The following is a 16,700-nucleotide window of genomic DNA, read 5'->3' on the forward strand; positions in this document are numbered from 1 at the left end:
AGGATGTTGGGGTAGTAGTTTTGGACTTCAAAGGGGAGGAAGGCAATTTACATGGAGATGGAAAAGCAAACATTTGGTAAACAAATGTTTGCTCGCCCATCTATAGACAATGTGACCAGAGAGAGAACTTTGATAAAAATGGATCCAGCAAGGTTCCTCTCAGTCTGCCACACCTAGAGTTATCTATGGTGATAGCTCCTTCCTGGGACAGGCCTTCTATCTTAAATTATTTTTAGTAGTTAGGGGGAAGGTCAAGGTTTCTTTCTGAGTCTTTTGTTCTTAAAAATAATTACGCCAAAGAGACGCATTTTGGGGTGGCAAATTCTGATCCTCCACAAAACTATAAAATATGTTCTATGAACTCTGATATTAATCTCTAGTTTACCCTACTAAGGAACCAGTAGTAACCTTTGTCCAGTGTGGCCAAGGGAATAGCTTCTGGATAGTTCAGTCGGTTCCCATGTGCCACATCTTGTATAATTTTAGTTTCACATCATCTCATCTTGTTGAGATACTGGCTTAATGTTTATTTGCTGATTCTTAGTCATTTATGCACGTGCTCAAAGAACAATCATTATGTACCAAATCTGCAATCACTGATGTTTCTGGAGGGGTTTGCTTCCCTTTACTCTTCTCAGCTGAATGCCATAGATGTGCTTTTCTATCTTTCCATTCTGAGAACCTATGTTCTCTATGGCAACTGTGTGCTTTTTCTGTGGTAAAGAGTCACTGTTATTGTTGCCAATTTTAAAACCTTATTCACTGTAAATATTCATTTTCCTTCTTAGAGTTTTTGTTTTAAATGAATATTTTACTATGTAGAAAAAACAGACTCCAAGGCATTTTTCTGCTAACCAATTAAAGACCTCTCCTTCTGTTGACCACTGCTCCCCATCAGCCCCTTGTCACCATCAGCAGTAATCACTCAGAATTTTCCCAGAAAAGGCACAATTGACTCACTTCATGCTCACAAGAGTTACAGAAATGTTATATTTTGATTCCAGTTTTCTCCTCAGCTCTACACATTTATTATGGAAGTAACCGCTGGTGGTACATGTTTTTCGCAATAAAGTAACTTCACATTCCACTGGGCTGAAACATTTATAGAATACCTGAGAAAGTGTAATACATCCTTCTCTGCAGGTTCCAGCAGTATATTCCAGACTACAGAGAGTCTACCAGGAGGCGTATATTTGGAAGTGGCTTCCCTATTCTATTAGATTTATTGCTGATCTTTGTGTGTTGAATTGGATTGTTTGCTGAAGACAATTCAGATCTTCCCTCCTGATTGCATTCCTTCTGGGCTTGTCTTTCCTCTCTCAATCACAGTCCCTCCTCTCCCTTCAGTTTTGTTGAGCTCTTCACACCAGAGTCCAGCCTCTTCTTGCATTCAGCCTCTAATGGGATTTGTCACTAGTTTTTTTCTGTTGCATCTGTTTTTATTGCTGGATAGAGTTCCTCATCATGGTCTGAAGCCAGTTTGAAATATCTCAAAATTAATAATTTCTTTTTCTGAAGAAGATTAACTTCTTGCCAAAATACCTCCTGTATTTTATTGTACTAAAATATGTTTCTTTTCCTATACTTCATTTTTAAGTGCTTATTATTATATTCCAGACATTGTGCTAAAGTGGTTTATAAGTACCATATCAGGAAATTCTCGCAGCAGCTCTGTGAAATAGGTAGATGGTCATATTTCTGTCTCCATTCTACAGATGAGAAAACTGAGACACTGGTGTTAAATAACTTGCCCAAAGTCACACAGCTACTTAGTGACACAATTAAGCTTTTATCCCAGAAATTTGACACGACAGTCTTCAGTTTTATTTTCCGTGCTTTACAACATTTGGCGTTTACTTCTATTGTTACTATAGGCTCCAGTCATACCAGTACTATTTAGGCTTCTGCTAGGTTCCAGTGAAAGCGGGAGCATTAGGAGCTTAGTGAGGGAAGGAATGTGTTCTGTCTCACACAAGCATGTTGCTCTCATTTGCTGTAAAATTCTTTAGGAGTCAGTATTTTTTAGTAAATGGGGTATACTTCATATTTATATTATAAATAGCTAATGAAATATAGAATGATTTGGCAGTGATTGTGATAAACATTTTTTAACTGGCAATTATTTGAAATAGTCTGGAAAGAGTAGCTTATAGATAAAATATAACAAGAGCAAGGGCAACATATTTAGACTTGTTCACCCTTGACACTGAGTTATACAAATTAGCATTATAAACTTAATTCAAGAAACAGTTTAACTTATGGTGGAATTGCTAAGTGTTCTTTACTACTCCTCACACACACCCCACACAATGTATTCTTTAAATAATAGTGTCGTCAGGTTATTTTGTGAGTGTTAGATTTGACTTCCCAACTAGATTTTACTCTCTGGGTAACAATTCTTGTTCTATATCATTCTTTTGTTGTAGCACAGAATGTAATAGATTAATAACAAATTGCAACTTCCCTCTCAAATAGTTTGTCTTAGTTTCCTAGGGCTATCATAACAAAGTTTCACAAACTGGGTGGCTAAAACAACAGAAATTTATTCTTTCACAGATCTGGAGGTTAGATATCCAAAGCCAAGGTTTTTGGCAGGGTCAGCTAATAACTGTTGCCAATCTTGTTTTTTTCTTTCTACTTTTCCTCCCAAAATCCCCCCAGTATAGAGTTGTATATTCTAGCTGTGGGTCCTTCTAGTTGTGGCACATGGGATGCCACCTCAGCGTGGCCTGAAGAATGGTGCCATGTCTGTGCCCAGGATCCGAACCAGCGAAACCCTGGGCCGCCGCGGTGGAGGGCGCGAATTTAACCACTTGGCCTTGGAGCCGGCCCCTAGCCTTTCAATTCTGTTCCATTGATCTGTGTGCCTGTTTTTGCACCAGTACTATGCTGTGTTGATTACTGTAGCTTTGCAGTATATTTTGAAGTCAGGGATTGTGATGTCTCCAGCTTTGTTCTTTTTTCTCAGGATTTCTTCAGCTATTCTGGGTCTTTTGTTGCCCCATATGAATTTTAGGATTCTTTGTTCTATTTCTGTGAAGAATGTCATTGGGATTCTGATTGGGATTGCGTTGAATCTGTAGATTGCTTTAGGTAGTATGGACATTTTAACTATATTTATTCTTCCAATCGGAGTGCATGGAATATCTTTCTATTTCTTTATGTCGTTATCAGTTTCTTTCATTAATGTCTTACAGTTTTCCTTCTATAGGTCTTTCAGCTCCTTGGTTAAATTTATTTGAAGATATTTTATTCTTTTTGTGGTGATTGTAAATGGGATTGTGTTCTTGAGTTCTCTTTCTGTTAGTTCATTATTTGAGTGTAGAAATGCAACTGATTTTTGTAAGTTTATTTTGTACCCTGAAACTTTTCTCTAGTTATTGATTATTTCTAATAGTTTTCTGATGGATTCCTTAGGGTTCTCTCTATATAAAATCATGTCATCTGCAAACATTGAGAGTTTCACTTCTTCCTTGCATTTTAGGAGTCCTTTTACTTTTTTTTTCTTGCCTAATTGCTCTGTCCAAAACCTCCAGTACTGTGTTGAATAAGAGTGGGGAGAGTGGGCATCCTTGTCTTGTTCCTGTTCTCAGAGGGATGACTTTCAGTTTGTCCCTGTTGAGTATGATGTTGGCTGTGAGTTTGTCATATATGCCTTTATTATGTTAAGGTACTTTCTTCCATACCCATTTTATTGGGAGTTTTTATCATAAATGGATGTTGGATCTTGTCAAATGCTTTCTCTGCATCTATTCAGACGAACATGTGGTTTTTATTCCTCATTCTGTTAATATGGTCTATCACATTGATTGATTTGCAGATATTGAACCATCCCTGCGTCCCTGGTATAAATCCCACTTGATCATGGTGTATGATCCTTTAATATATTGCTGTATTTGATTTACCAATATTTTCTTGAGGATTTTTGCATCGGTGTTCATCAGTGATATTGACCTGTAATTTTGCTTCTTTGTGTTTTCCTTGTCTGGCTTTGGAATCAGGGTGATGTTGACCTCATAGAATGTGTTAGGAAATATTCCATCTTCTTCAATCTTTCGGAATAGTTTGAGAAGAATAGGTATTAAGCCTTTGAATGTTTGGTAGAATTCTCCAGGGAAGCCATCTGGTCCTGGACTTTTATTTTTGGGAGGTTTTTGATTACTGTTTCAATCTCTTTACCTGTGATTCATCTATTCACAGTCTCTCTTTCTTCTTGATTCAGTTTTGGGAGATTGTAAGAGTCTAAGATTTTATCCATTTCTTCTAGATTGCCCAATTTGTTGGTGCATGGTTTTTCATAGTATTCTCTTATAATCTTTTGTATTTCTGTGGTGTCTATTGTAATTTATTCTCTTTCATTTCTAATTTTATTTATTTCAGCCTTCTCTCTTTTTTTCTTCGTGAGTCTGGCTAAGGTTTTGTTAATTTTGTTTATCTTCTCAAAGAACCATCTCTTTGTTTCATTGATCCTTTCTACTGTCATTTTTGTTTCAATTTCACTTATTTCTGCTCTTACTTTTATTATTTGCCTCCTACTGACTTTGGGCTTTGTTTGTTCTTCTTTTTCTAATTCTCTTAGGTGTAGTTTGAGATTGCTTATTTGAGATTTTTCTTGTTTGTTAAGGTGAGCCTGTATTGCAATGAATTTCCCTTTTAGGACCACTTTTGCTGGATCCCCTATGAGTTGGTATGGTGTCTTTTAGTTTTCATTTGTATCCAGATATTTTTTGATTTCTCCTTTAATTTCTTCAGTGCTCTATTGGTTGGTCAGTAGCATGTTGTTTAATCTCCACGTCTTTGTCCCTTTCCCAGTTTTTTTCTTGGAGTTGATTTCTAATTTCATCATTTTATCGTTGGAAAAGAGGCTTGATATTATTTCAGTCTTCTTAAATTTATTGAAGGTTGCCTTTTTCCCAACATATGGTCTATCCTTGAGAATTTTCCATGCACACTTGAGAAGAATGTGTAATCTACTGTTTTTGGATGGAGTGTTCTATATATATATATATCAATTAAGTCCATCTGGTCTAGTTTTTCATTTAATCCTACAATTTCCTTGTTGCTTTTCTATCTGGATCATGTGTCCATTGGTGTAAATGGGGTGTTGTCGTCCCCTCCCATTGCTGTATCATTGTTAATATCTCCTTTAGGTTTGTAAATAGTTACTTTATGTACTTTGGTGATCGTGTGTTGGGTGCATAAATATTTATAAATGTTATGTCTTCTTGGTGAAGTGTCCCTCTTATCATTATATACTGCCCCTGTTTGTCTCTATTTGCCTTTCTTATCTTGAAGTCCACTTTGTCCAATATAAGTATGGCAATGCTTGCTTTCTTTTGTTTACCATCAGCTTGGAGTATTGTCTTCCATCCCTTCACTCTGAGCCTATGTTTGTCTTTGGATCAGAAATGTGTTTCCTGGAGGTAGCACATTGTTGGGTCTTTTTTTAAATCCATCCAGGTACTATGTGTCTTTTGATTGGAAAATTCAATCCATTTACATTTACAGTGATTATTGACATGAGGGCTTAATGCTACCATTTTATCACTCATTTTGCAGTTCTTTGAATTTCCTTTGTTTCTCGCCCCATGTGTTTTGGACTACCAGTTTGGTTAAGTAGTTTTCTATGCTTGTTTTATTAGTTTTCTCCTTATTTATTATTTGTGTCTCTGTTCTAATTGTTTGTTTGGTGGTTACCATGAGGTTTGTATAAAAATCTCGTAGATGAAATAGTCCATTTTCTGACAGCCTCTTATTTCCTTAGACTAAGTCACTTCCGTCCCTTACCTCTTCCCCTTCTAAGTTGTTATTGTCACACCTTATTTCATCTTGTGTAGTGAGTTTGTGGTTAAAATGACAAGATTATCTTTATTTATGATGTTTTCCTTCTCTTTATCTTTAATGTTATAATTAAGTGTTTGCTAACCTGTTCTGATAGAGAACTGCAATTTTCTGATTTTTTTCTATTTATCTCCTTGCTCAGGGTTTTGTAACCCTTTTCTCTTTTTTTCAGGTGTGAGGGCCTTCTTGAGGATTCCTTGTAGGGTGGGGTCTTTTGATGAACTCCCTTAGCTTTTGTTTATCTAGGAGAATTTTTATTTATCCATCATATCTGAAGGATATTTTCACTGGATAGAGTATTCTTGGCTGAAAGTCTTTGTCTTTCAGAATTTTGAATATATCATTCCACTCTCTTATAGCCTATAAGGTTTCTGCTGAGAAATTGGCGAAAAGCCTGATAGAAGTTCCTTTGTAAGTTATTCTCTTCTGCCTTGCTGTCCTTAATATTTTTTCTTTGTCACTGACTTTTGCCACCTTTTCAACTATATACCTTGGAGAAGATCTTTTCACATTGATATAATTTGGAGATCTATTGGCTTCTGTCACGTGTATTTCCAGCTTCTTACCCAGGTTTGGGAAGTTCTCAGCTGTTATTTCTTTGAACAAGATTTCTGCTCTGTTCTCCTTCTCTTGTCCCTCTGGAATACCTATAATCTTTATGTTGATTTTCCTATTTGAGTCAGATATTTCTCATGGAATTTCTTCATTTCTTTTTAGTCTTAGTTCTCTCTCCTCCTCCTCCTGAATGATGTCTATATTTCTGTCCTTAAGACTGCTGATTTGTTCCTCCATAATATCGGCTGTGTTGTTCAGGGAGTCCAGATTTTTCTTTATCTCCTCCATTGTGTTTTTCATCTCCAACATTTCTGATTGGTTCTTCTTTATAATTTCAATCTCTTTTGTGGAGAATTCCATCTGTTCATTAAATTTGTTCCTGATTTCATTGAATTGTCTCTCCATAGTTTCTTTTAACTCATTGAGTTTCTTTATGATAGCTATTTTTAATTCTTTGTAATTTAGATTATAAACTTCTGTGCCTTCAGGATTAATTTCTGAGTACTTGTCATTTTCCTTCTGGTCTGGAGATTTAATATATTTTTTCAGACTGCTTAACAGTGTGGATTTGTGCCTCCACATATGTATGCTGTTTGGTTTCTGCTTCCATCTGCCACCACTTAGGGGAGGGGGCAGGAGCTGTGTAACCTGAGACCAGTAGGCTCCCCATCAGCTGTGCCTGTCCAAGCCTGGGCCACTTCCTGGCATCACAGGGGCCCTGGGGCCCCTACCAAATGGGGAAGCAATCATGTTGGGGCCCCAGTCTGCTGCTGCCTGCTCCCACACACCTACCAAGTCACACTCCCCTATTCAGGGCTGCAGTGGTACTGTGGGCATTTGCAGCAGCTAGGAGCTCATTCACCAAGGCCACAGTTATGCCTCTGTCTGCTCCTAGGGCACACTAGCTGTTGTGTCTGGTGGGTGGGGACCCCCACTGGGTCCAAGCCAGAGCCACTCCCTGGTACTGCGGTGGGGCTATGGGCTTTCCCACTAGACCAGAGAGTGATCACACAGTGGGTCAAGCCTACTGCTGATGACTCCCGCAGTCCTGCTGTGTTGCACTACCCCCTTTGGGATGGCAGCAGTACTGTGGACATTCATGGCAGCCCTGAGCTTGTTTGCCTGGGCTTACAGCTCTGCTGCCATTTGCTCCTTGGTTGCACCAACCTTTGTGCTTGGTGGGCAGGGCCTCCCCACTGGGTCTGAGCCTCAGCTGCTCCCTGTGGACCATGTGCCCCTGTGGACTCTGCTACCAGATGGAGAGACGATTACATGAGGGCTCAAGGCTACCATCACCTGTTTTCACAGTTGTGCTGAGGCGCATGCCCACCTCAGGGCCACAGCGGTGCTATGAGTGCCTCAGCTGGGAGAGCAGTCACACATGGGTACCCAGCTGCCTGGGGAGAGTGCTCACCTGTCTCCACCACCTCCCCAAGGGTAGTGCATCCACCGTCAGATGTATAGCAGCATGGGTCTCTCAGGATCCTGATGTGCTATGTGAGTATCCTCCACTGATCAATGAGTGTCCATTTAGTTGTAGTTCAAAGGTGGAGAGACAAAGGGAACAGCTCACTCCACCATGTTTCTGACATCACTCTACCTATAAAACAGTTTTTATTCCCTAACACCTTCTGGAAAGTTAGTGAAAACAATTAGGCATACATAACTTTGTTTTCTTTAAATCAATTCTATGAATTGCATCTATACTTCTTTCTTTATTGAAAACTAAATGATTTTGTCTAGGCTATCATTAAACTCTAGGATAAATACCAGCAAATTGACTTGATTAATATATAGTAACTGAGATACCACTAAATAATTGGGACCAATTACTTGGTGGCAATTCAGCCTATGCAGTAGTGTCTTTAGAACATTAATTTGTTTGAGAGGACCTTTGACCTGTTTTTAGAATGCCACTGCTTCCAGAAGGATGATTTTCTCTCCTCAGGCTCACACCACTGCCCAATATAATGAAAAGGAAAAGTGAAGGGGAAGATGGAATTCTCTTCTGATTGAATATAAAGGAGGCCTTTTGCCTGGGAAGAGCCTCTCATGCACCCAGCTCTGTCTACTGTTTCAGTATGTTCCTTTTCTAAGCTACATAAAGATTTCCTCTTGAGATATTTTCCTTGATTTCATGATAAGCAAGTAAATGTAATGAAATAAAGGTTACTTTATGTGATTGGGTGACTAAATTAAAAGTTATCTATCAATGCTACACTTTGTATCAAAGCTTAATATAGGCACTCAAAAAGACCAAATTCTTTACTTCAAAAGGAATACCTCTTTTCAATAAATCATCCTAGGAAAACTGGATATCCACATCCAAAAGAATGATGTTGGACCCTTACTTTACACCATATATAAGAATTAACTTAAAATAGATCAAAGACCTAAATGATAGGGTGAAAACTATAAAACTCTTAGAAGAAAACCTAGGGAAAAGCTTCATGACATTGGATTTGGTGATGATTTCTAAAATATGTAACCCAAAACACAGTTAACAAAAGAAAAATGGATAAATTATACTTTGTCAAAATTTAAAACTTTGGGCATCAAAAAAGTCACTATTGACAGAGTGAAAGTCAACCTACTGAATGGGAGAAATTATTTGCAAGTCATATATCCAATTAGGGATTAATATCCAGAGAATATAAAGAACTCCTATAACTCAACAATAACAAACAACCTAATTAAAAAATGGTCAAAGGACTTGAATACACGTTTCTCTGAAGAAAATACACAAATAACCAATAATCAATTCCACTTCTCGGTATATACTCAAAAGAACTGAAAGCAAGAACTTGAACAGATGCTTATTCACCAATGTCCATAGCCCATTATTTATAATAGCCAAATGGTGGAAACAACACAAATGTCTATCTACATATTAATGGATAAACAAAATGTGGTATATACATACAATAGAATATTATTTTTATATTCATATATTTTTATTGAGGTATAATTGACATGTTATGTGAGTTTCAGGTATACAGTATAATGATTTGATATTTGTATATATTGCAAAATGATCACTACAATAATTCTAGTTAATATTCGTCACCATACGTAGTTAGGATGAGAACTTTTAAGATATACTCTCTTAGCAACTTTAAAATATGCAGTATCGTATTATTAACTATAGTCACCATGCTGTACCTGTGGAACCCCTTCACTCATTTAGCCCAGCCTCTACTCCCCACGTCTGGCAATCATGAATCTGCTCTCTGTTTCTGTGAGCTCGGGTTTTTCTTCTTAGGATGAGAACTTTTAAGATATACTCTCTTAGCAACTTTAAAATATGCAGTATCGTATTATTAACTATAGTCACCATGCTGTACATTACTCCCCATGTCTGGCAACCATGAATCTGCTCTCTGTTTCTGTGAGCTCGGGTTTTTGGAGTTTTGTTGTTGTTAGATTCCATGTAGACGTGAGATATGATTTTGTCTTTCTCTGACTTTATGTCACTTAGCATAATGCCCTCAAAGTTAATCCATGTTGTCACAAATGGCAGGATTTCATTTGTTATTTGGCTGAAAAATATTCCATTTTATGTGTGTGTGTTTGTGTATGTGTATATACATACATACCACGTTTTCTTTATCCATTCATCCTTTGGTCAACACTTAGGCTGTTTCCATGTCCTAGCTATTATAAATGATGCTAGAATGAATGTGGGGGGGCATATATGTTTTTAAATTAGTGTTTTTGTTTTCTTTGGATAAATACCCAGAAGTGGAATTGCTGGATCATAGGGTAGTTCTATTTTTAATTTTGGCAGGAACCCGCATACCGTTTTCTATGATGGTTGCACCAATTTACATTTTCACCAAAAGTGCACAAGGGTTCCCTTTTCTCCACATCCTTGCCAACACTTGTTATTTCTTGTCTTTTTGATAATAGCCATTCTAACAGGTTTAAGGTGACATCTTGTTGTGGTTTTGATTTGAATTTCCTTGAAGAATAATGATGTAGAACATCTTTTCATGTACCTGTTGGCCATCTGTATGACTTCTTTGGGAAAATGTCTCTGGATCCTCTGCCTATTTTTTAATTGGATTGTTCATTGTTTTGCTGATGAGTTGTATGAGTTCTTTATATATACTGAATATTAACCCCTTATCAGATATATGATTTGGAAATATTTTCAGTAGGTTGTCTTTTCATTTTGTTGTGATTTTCTTTGCTATGCAGAAGCTTTTTAGTTTGATATAGTCCTATTTGTTTATTTTTGCTTTTATTGCCTTTGATTTTGGTCAGATCCAAAAAATCATTGCCAAGACTGATGTAAAAGAGCTTACTGCCTATTTCTTTTTCTAGGAGTTTTATGGTTTCAGGTCTCAATGGTCTTTAATCCATTTTCAATTAATTTTTGTATATGGTGTAAGATAGTGGTCTACTGTCCTTCTTTTGCATGTGACTGTCCAGTTGTCCCAAGACCATTTATTAAAGAGATTGTCCTCTCTCCATTGTATATTCTTAGCACTTTTGCCATAAATTAATTAACTATATATGCATGAGTTTATTTCTGGCCTCTCTATTCTGCTCCATTGATCTATGTGTCTATTTTTATGCCAATTCTGTACTGTTTTGATTACTATAGCTTTGTAGTATACTTTGAAATCAGGGAGCATGATGCCTCCAGCTTTACTCATCCTCAAGATTGCTGTGGCTATTCAGGGTCTTTGTGGTTCCATACAAATTTTAGGATTGTCTGTTCTATTTCTTTGAAAAAAGCCATTGGAATTTTGATAGGGATTGCATTGAATCTCTATATTGCTTTGGGTAATATAGGCACTTGAACAATATTAACTATTCCAATCCATGAGCATGGAATATCTTTCCATTTATTTGTATCTTCTTCAATTTCTTTTATTAATGTCTTATAGTTTTCAGTGTACAGGTCTTTCACCTTCTTGGTTAAATTTATTCCTAGGTATTTTATTCTTTTGGATGCAAAATAAATGGAATTGTTTTCTTAATTTCTCTTTCTGATAGTTCATTATTAGTGTGAAGAAATGCAACAGGTTTTTGCATATGGATTTTGTGTCTTGCAACTTTACTGAATTTGTTTATTAGTTACAACAGTTTTTTGGCAGAGTCTTTAGGGTTTTCTACATGTAATGTTATGTAATCTGCGAATAGTGACAATTTTACTTTGTCCTTTCCAATCTGTATGCCTTCAATTTCTTGCCTAATTTCTGTGGCTAGGGCTTCCAATAATCTGTTGAATGAAAGTGGTGAACGTGGGCATCCTTGTCTTGTTCCTGATCCTAGAGGAAAAGCTTTTAGTAGCTTTAGCAATGGAATATTATTTAAAAAGGAATTTTTAAAAAGGAATAAAATTCAGATATAAGCTACAAAGTGGACGAACCTTTCAGACATTATGGTAAGTGAAATAAGCGCAGACACAAAAGGACAAACATTATATTATTTTACTTAGATGATGTTGTCAGAATAGTCAATTTCATAGGGACAGAAAGTAGATGTTGGTTACCAGTGGCTAGACAGCGGGGAGAATGGAGAATTACTTTTTAATGGGTACAGAGATTTAGTTTTAGATGATGAAAAAGTTCTAGAAATAGATAGTGGTGATGGTTGCACAAAAATATGAATGTACTTAATACTACTGAACTGTGCTCTTAAAAATGCTTAAAATGGTAAATCTTACATTGTATATATTTTTCCACAATAAAAAGAGACAAAAAAAGGAATTCCTTCCATTATTCCTGTATTTTCTGGTCTCTAGTTCATAGGGAAAGAAGTTTTGTACATTTGCTTGAATACCATAAAGATCCCATTATTTGACACTATTTGTAATTGCTGATTTCAACTAGGAAATAAGCTAAGAAATTAAAGTGGCTCAACTATTACATAATTCTTTCATCTGAAAAGGCTTTCACCTAAATTATCTAATTCATCCTCAAGTCACCATAATAGTGGCAGAAATAGATATTTGTAGTGCCATTTTTGGATTCATTTCTTCATTTATTAAATCCTTACTATACTTACTATATGCAAAACACTGAATTTGCCTGTGAAGCCACAGACATGGCCCTTAAGTTGTTTAAAGTCTGATAGACTCATACCACTGAAAATATAGTAGGGATCCTACAGACCACCTGTTTTAATATTCTCATTTTGTAGGCTCAGAGAAGTTAAGTTACTTACCTATGGTCATATAGCTAGTTACTGGCAATCTGGACAAGAATCTCCCACTCTTTAAAACCAGAACAGTGCTCGTTTGATTTCACCAAGCTGCCAGTGAAATAAGATATGTGTAGGGGCAATCATGGGTTAAAAAATGTCATAAGAAAGGTTCAAGGGACAGAATAACTGTTCTCATATAAGAGGATAAAGGAGAATTCTTCCTGAAGGAAATGATTCTTGAGGAATGATAAGAATTATATATAATGACTGAGAGAGAGGAAGAGAGTGAAAAGGAATTTGAAGCAGAGGGATTAGTATGAATAAAAGCACAGACTTAAGAAAACATGGAGTATGTGCTAGGAAAAGCAAATTTTTTCATTTAGCTTAACGTGAAGAGAAATAGTACAAGATAAGGCTGAAAAATTAGTTTGGGGTCAGGTCATGGAGGACCTTCAATACTGAATTTGATTAGTTGAGCAAAGTCAAGGTGGATGAAAGTTCTTTTATGGTTTAAGGGAGAAAAATCTAAGGCAACTGTCAGAATTTACACAGTAATCTCTTAGTAGAGCCGAGTCAAGGATTTAGGCCAACAGGCTCCTAGTAATCTACTGTATCTTCTGATATGCTCCATTGTTTTTAATTTTGGATATTATCCTCTATATTTGTATGTCGTGGCATAATTTTAATGTCTTTCTCAAGTCTTTTCCCAAACTTGGAAACTAATATGACTTCCTAGTATATTGGAAAGAAGAGTCCACTATTGAAGTCTCTAGTGGCAATTTTAATGCTGACTGGAACTTACATGTTCTGTATTGCTCTTACCAAGATATTTTGCGTTAAATTTCGTTAATTGTCTTTGCAAATGAAATGTTTCCCTTGAGTGACATTTTTATGTTAAAATTATATTATATTTGATTTCAAAAGCAACCTAATTAAGGTAGACATCCTGTATGAGATTTAAGCCTCACCTCCCAATGGAATCATGAAACAGTTAGAAAAATAATGAATTGCATCTTATATAATCTTTATTGCTACTTTAAAAATGAGTAATATATTCAGTTTGGGTTGAAATAACATATCCCCAAGGAGCAATTTGTTTCCACAAATTAGATTGGTTCCTCGCATACAAGATTATTAACCATGAAGGAGAAAGTTATTGGACATTGTATGCCCTGTAGGAATAGTTCTTTTCTCTTTTCAGAACTGAGTTCAGTTCGCTGATTGAAGGCAAAGATATTTAATAATCAAAAAAAAGAGAATGCTACTCTTTCTCTTAACAACTTGCTCTTTTCACCTCCTTTCCTTTTTTGTTTGTTATAAATCAGATGAAACTTAAAACTTGACTCTGCTTCAGGGACTCTTAAGATTCCTCAGGTTAGTGGCATAGTTATATGGTTATCTTTAGTAATAATTTGTTTAGAGACATAGTCATGCCTATGACTAACACAGTATGGGTAAATGGCTTTGTTTTTGTTTTGTTTTGTTTTGAAATGGAGAAGGCAGAAGTGCCACTTTTCCATCTTTCATTTTCCATCATCCATTTTCCATCATAAAGGATAAGGTTTTCAAAATGGCAGTAAGCTAATCTACCAAAATTTTGGACTAACTAAAGTGAATAGAATGTTATTTAGTTGTTAAGAAGGTTGAAATCATTGAATTGTTTAATTCAAACAAAGTAATTTGGGATGAATTTAATAAAGTTTTTGGCCTTTTATCTTTACAATAGCTAAGACAAATAAATAAAAATCACAGAATGTTAGAGCAGGAAGTAGCATACAGACATGGATAAACTAAGTCCTGAATGTTTTCTCTGAAGAATCAGGGAATCTCTTTCTCAGAAGTTCCCAGCAAACTTATTCTGGTATCTATCTTACAGGTAGGGTTCTCATATGTTCTAGTTTTGGACAGTTCCAGTGTATGCTTCATGTTTTGGTGTAATTATTAACAGTACCCTCTTTTCTCTCTTAAATAGGTCTTAGCTAATTACATAGATTATTATGTATATAGTAATGATTACCTACTTATTGCACTGAATTAGGTCATATTCTTAGCCCTAAAAATAACTGTTAGCAATAAATGGTATTACACTAATTATCTTAGGCTTAATTCACATGACCTATCCTAGAGGCTAGAGGTGCAGTTATCTTTTTCCAAAGCACAAGGGCAGCATGGGATAGGTATGGGTAGCTGAATAAAAATCAGAATATTTACCAAGAACAGAGTTAGGTGGTTGATGGGGAGGTGAGCACAGAATCTACAACACCTTCTCTTGCTCTTGTTCTAAGTGATCTAATATCTGTTTAATCTTTTATCATTCTAATCCCAAAGCACAGCATACTTTCATCTCTCAGTGTCATCTCCCTGCTTTAAAGCACTTATTGCAGAAACAAACTCCTTAATTGGTGATAGGTGGAGATATTTGTAAAGTTCAGTTATAGAAAAATAACCTTGCCTAAATATAAGGATAAAAATAGCATTTCTAATAAAATATCTTTTATTATGAGGAGTACATATGGTTTCAGCCAGATAGGTTTCTAAATGTGGCAGGGTGTTTATGCTAGAGACCATACCAGAAATTCACTTCACTGATTGTTTTCCTTAGAAGTATAAATTATCTTTTAGCCACTATATGTATTAATATTCCTCAGAAGGAACTGCTAAAATTTAGAGAAGCTTATTTATTTATTTTATTGGAGTAACATTGGTTTATAACATTATATGAATTTCAGGTGTACGTTATTATATTTCGATTTCTGTGTAGATTACATCATATTCACTGCCCAAAGACCAATTGCCCTCCATCACCACACACATGTGCCTAATAACCCCTTTCACCCTCCTCTCTCCCCCTTCCCCTCTGGTAACCACCAATCCAATCTCTGTCTCTGTGTTTGTTTGTTGTTGTTGTTATTGTCTATTTATGAGTGAGGTAATATAGAATTTGGCTTTAGAGAAGCCAATTCAGAAAGAGGAGCTGGTAGCCCTATTATCTGTCAAAGGTAGTGAAATAAGATTCTTTGTATTTTAAGGGTGGGTTATAATGAAAAAGCTACCTATCTCTAATGTGTATCTAGTAGCCTGGAAATAGAGATGCTAGTTGCAAGTTCTCAAAGGACAACACCTTAACTCATGTAGACATGGTGATTCTAAGGGCAATGGTAGTTTTGGAGAGGAATGGTTTTGGGAAGATGCAAGATTAGAGGTCTAAGAACTGCAACCCTGGAAAACCAATGAGAGATATCTTAGGATGTTTTTAGGACAGTGAACATTGTACCCTCAGAATCATCTTTTCTTAAAGGACAATACTGGCTTGGGCTGGGGAGCTGGGGCCAGTAAGACATTCCTTCAGTGTAGACCTACAACAGAGGTCAGTTATGGAAGATCATTGTTGAACAGTGATTCCATGTGGTAGCAAGAAGCAAAGGCAGCAGTAGTAACAGAAGCTTAGGTGCCAGAGCTCTCTCGGTTTAAGTGTGGCAGTTAAATATTCCTCGTGTAGACTGTGTAAAGATTGTAGTTCTTAGCCAATCCAGGGGAAGTGGGAGCTCCAAACAAGGGACGTTGGACTTTCTGTTAATTTACTAATGTGTTCTCAAATCAATTTTAATTTAATTTAGAAAAATAAGCAAATCAGCATTCAAAAATCAAAGAATGATGCATACTAGCTACATTAAAAGAAAACGGAACAGTTGTAGGATCTCGGGGATGAAAGAATCCTTAGAGACGATCTCTTTACCCATTCATCTAATGTGCATTTATGTTTCCATTATCTCGCTGAGTGGACCCTGCGTTAACCTATGACTGAGGTAAATTCATCATCTCTTGTTAGAGCCCTGCTTATTAGAGGGACCTTCTTTAAATTGATCTGAAATATATTTCTAGGGTACTTTGAATTTGTTAGTCTTGATTCTACCCCTTTTTGTCCTTCAGACAAACTCTAATTCCTTTTTGTACAAGATGACCTTGAAAATATTTGAGGGCAGCTATGACGTCTGCTGTGAATATTCTTTTTCTTTCTCTTCCCTTCCTTTCTCCCCTTCTCCCTTCCTTCTCCTTTCATATTCAAACTAAACATTTTTGTTTCTTCACAAATTCCTCAAGTGACATAATTTTGATTTCTATTACCATCTTGGTCACTTTTTTTAAAT

Source organism: Equus quagga, chromosome 10, assembly GCF_021613505.1.
Source record: "Equus quagga isolate Etosha38 chromosome 10, UCLA_HA_Equagga_1.0, whole genome shotgun sequence".
Lineage (NCBI taxonomy): Eukaryota > Metazoa > Chordata > Mammalia > Perissodactyla > Equidae > Equus > Equus quagga.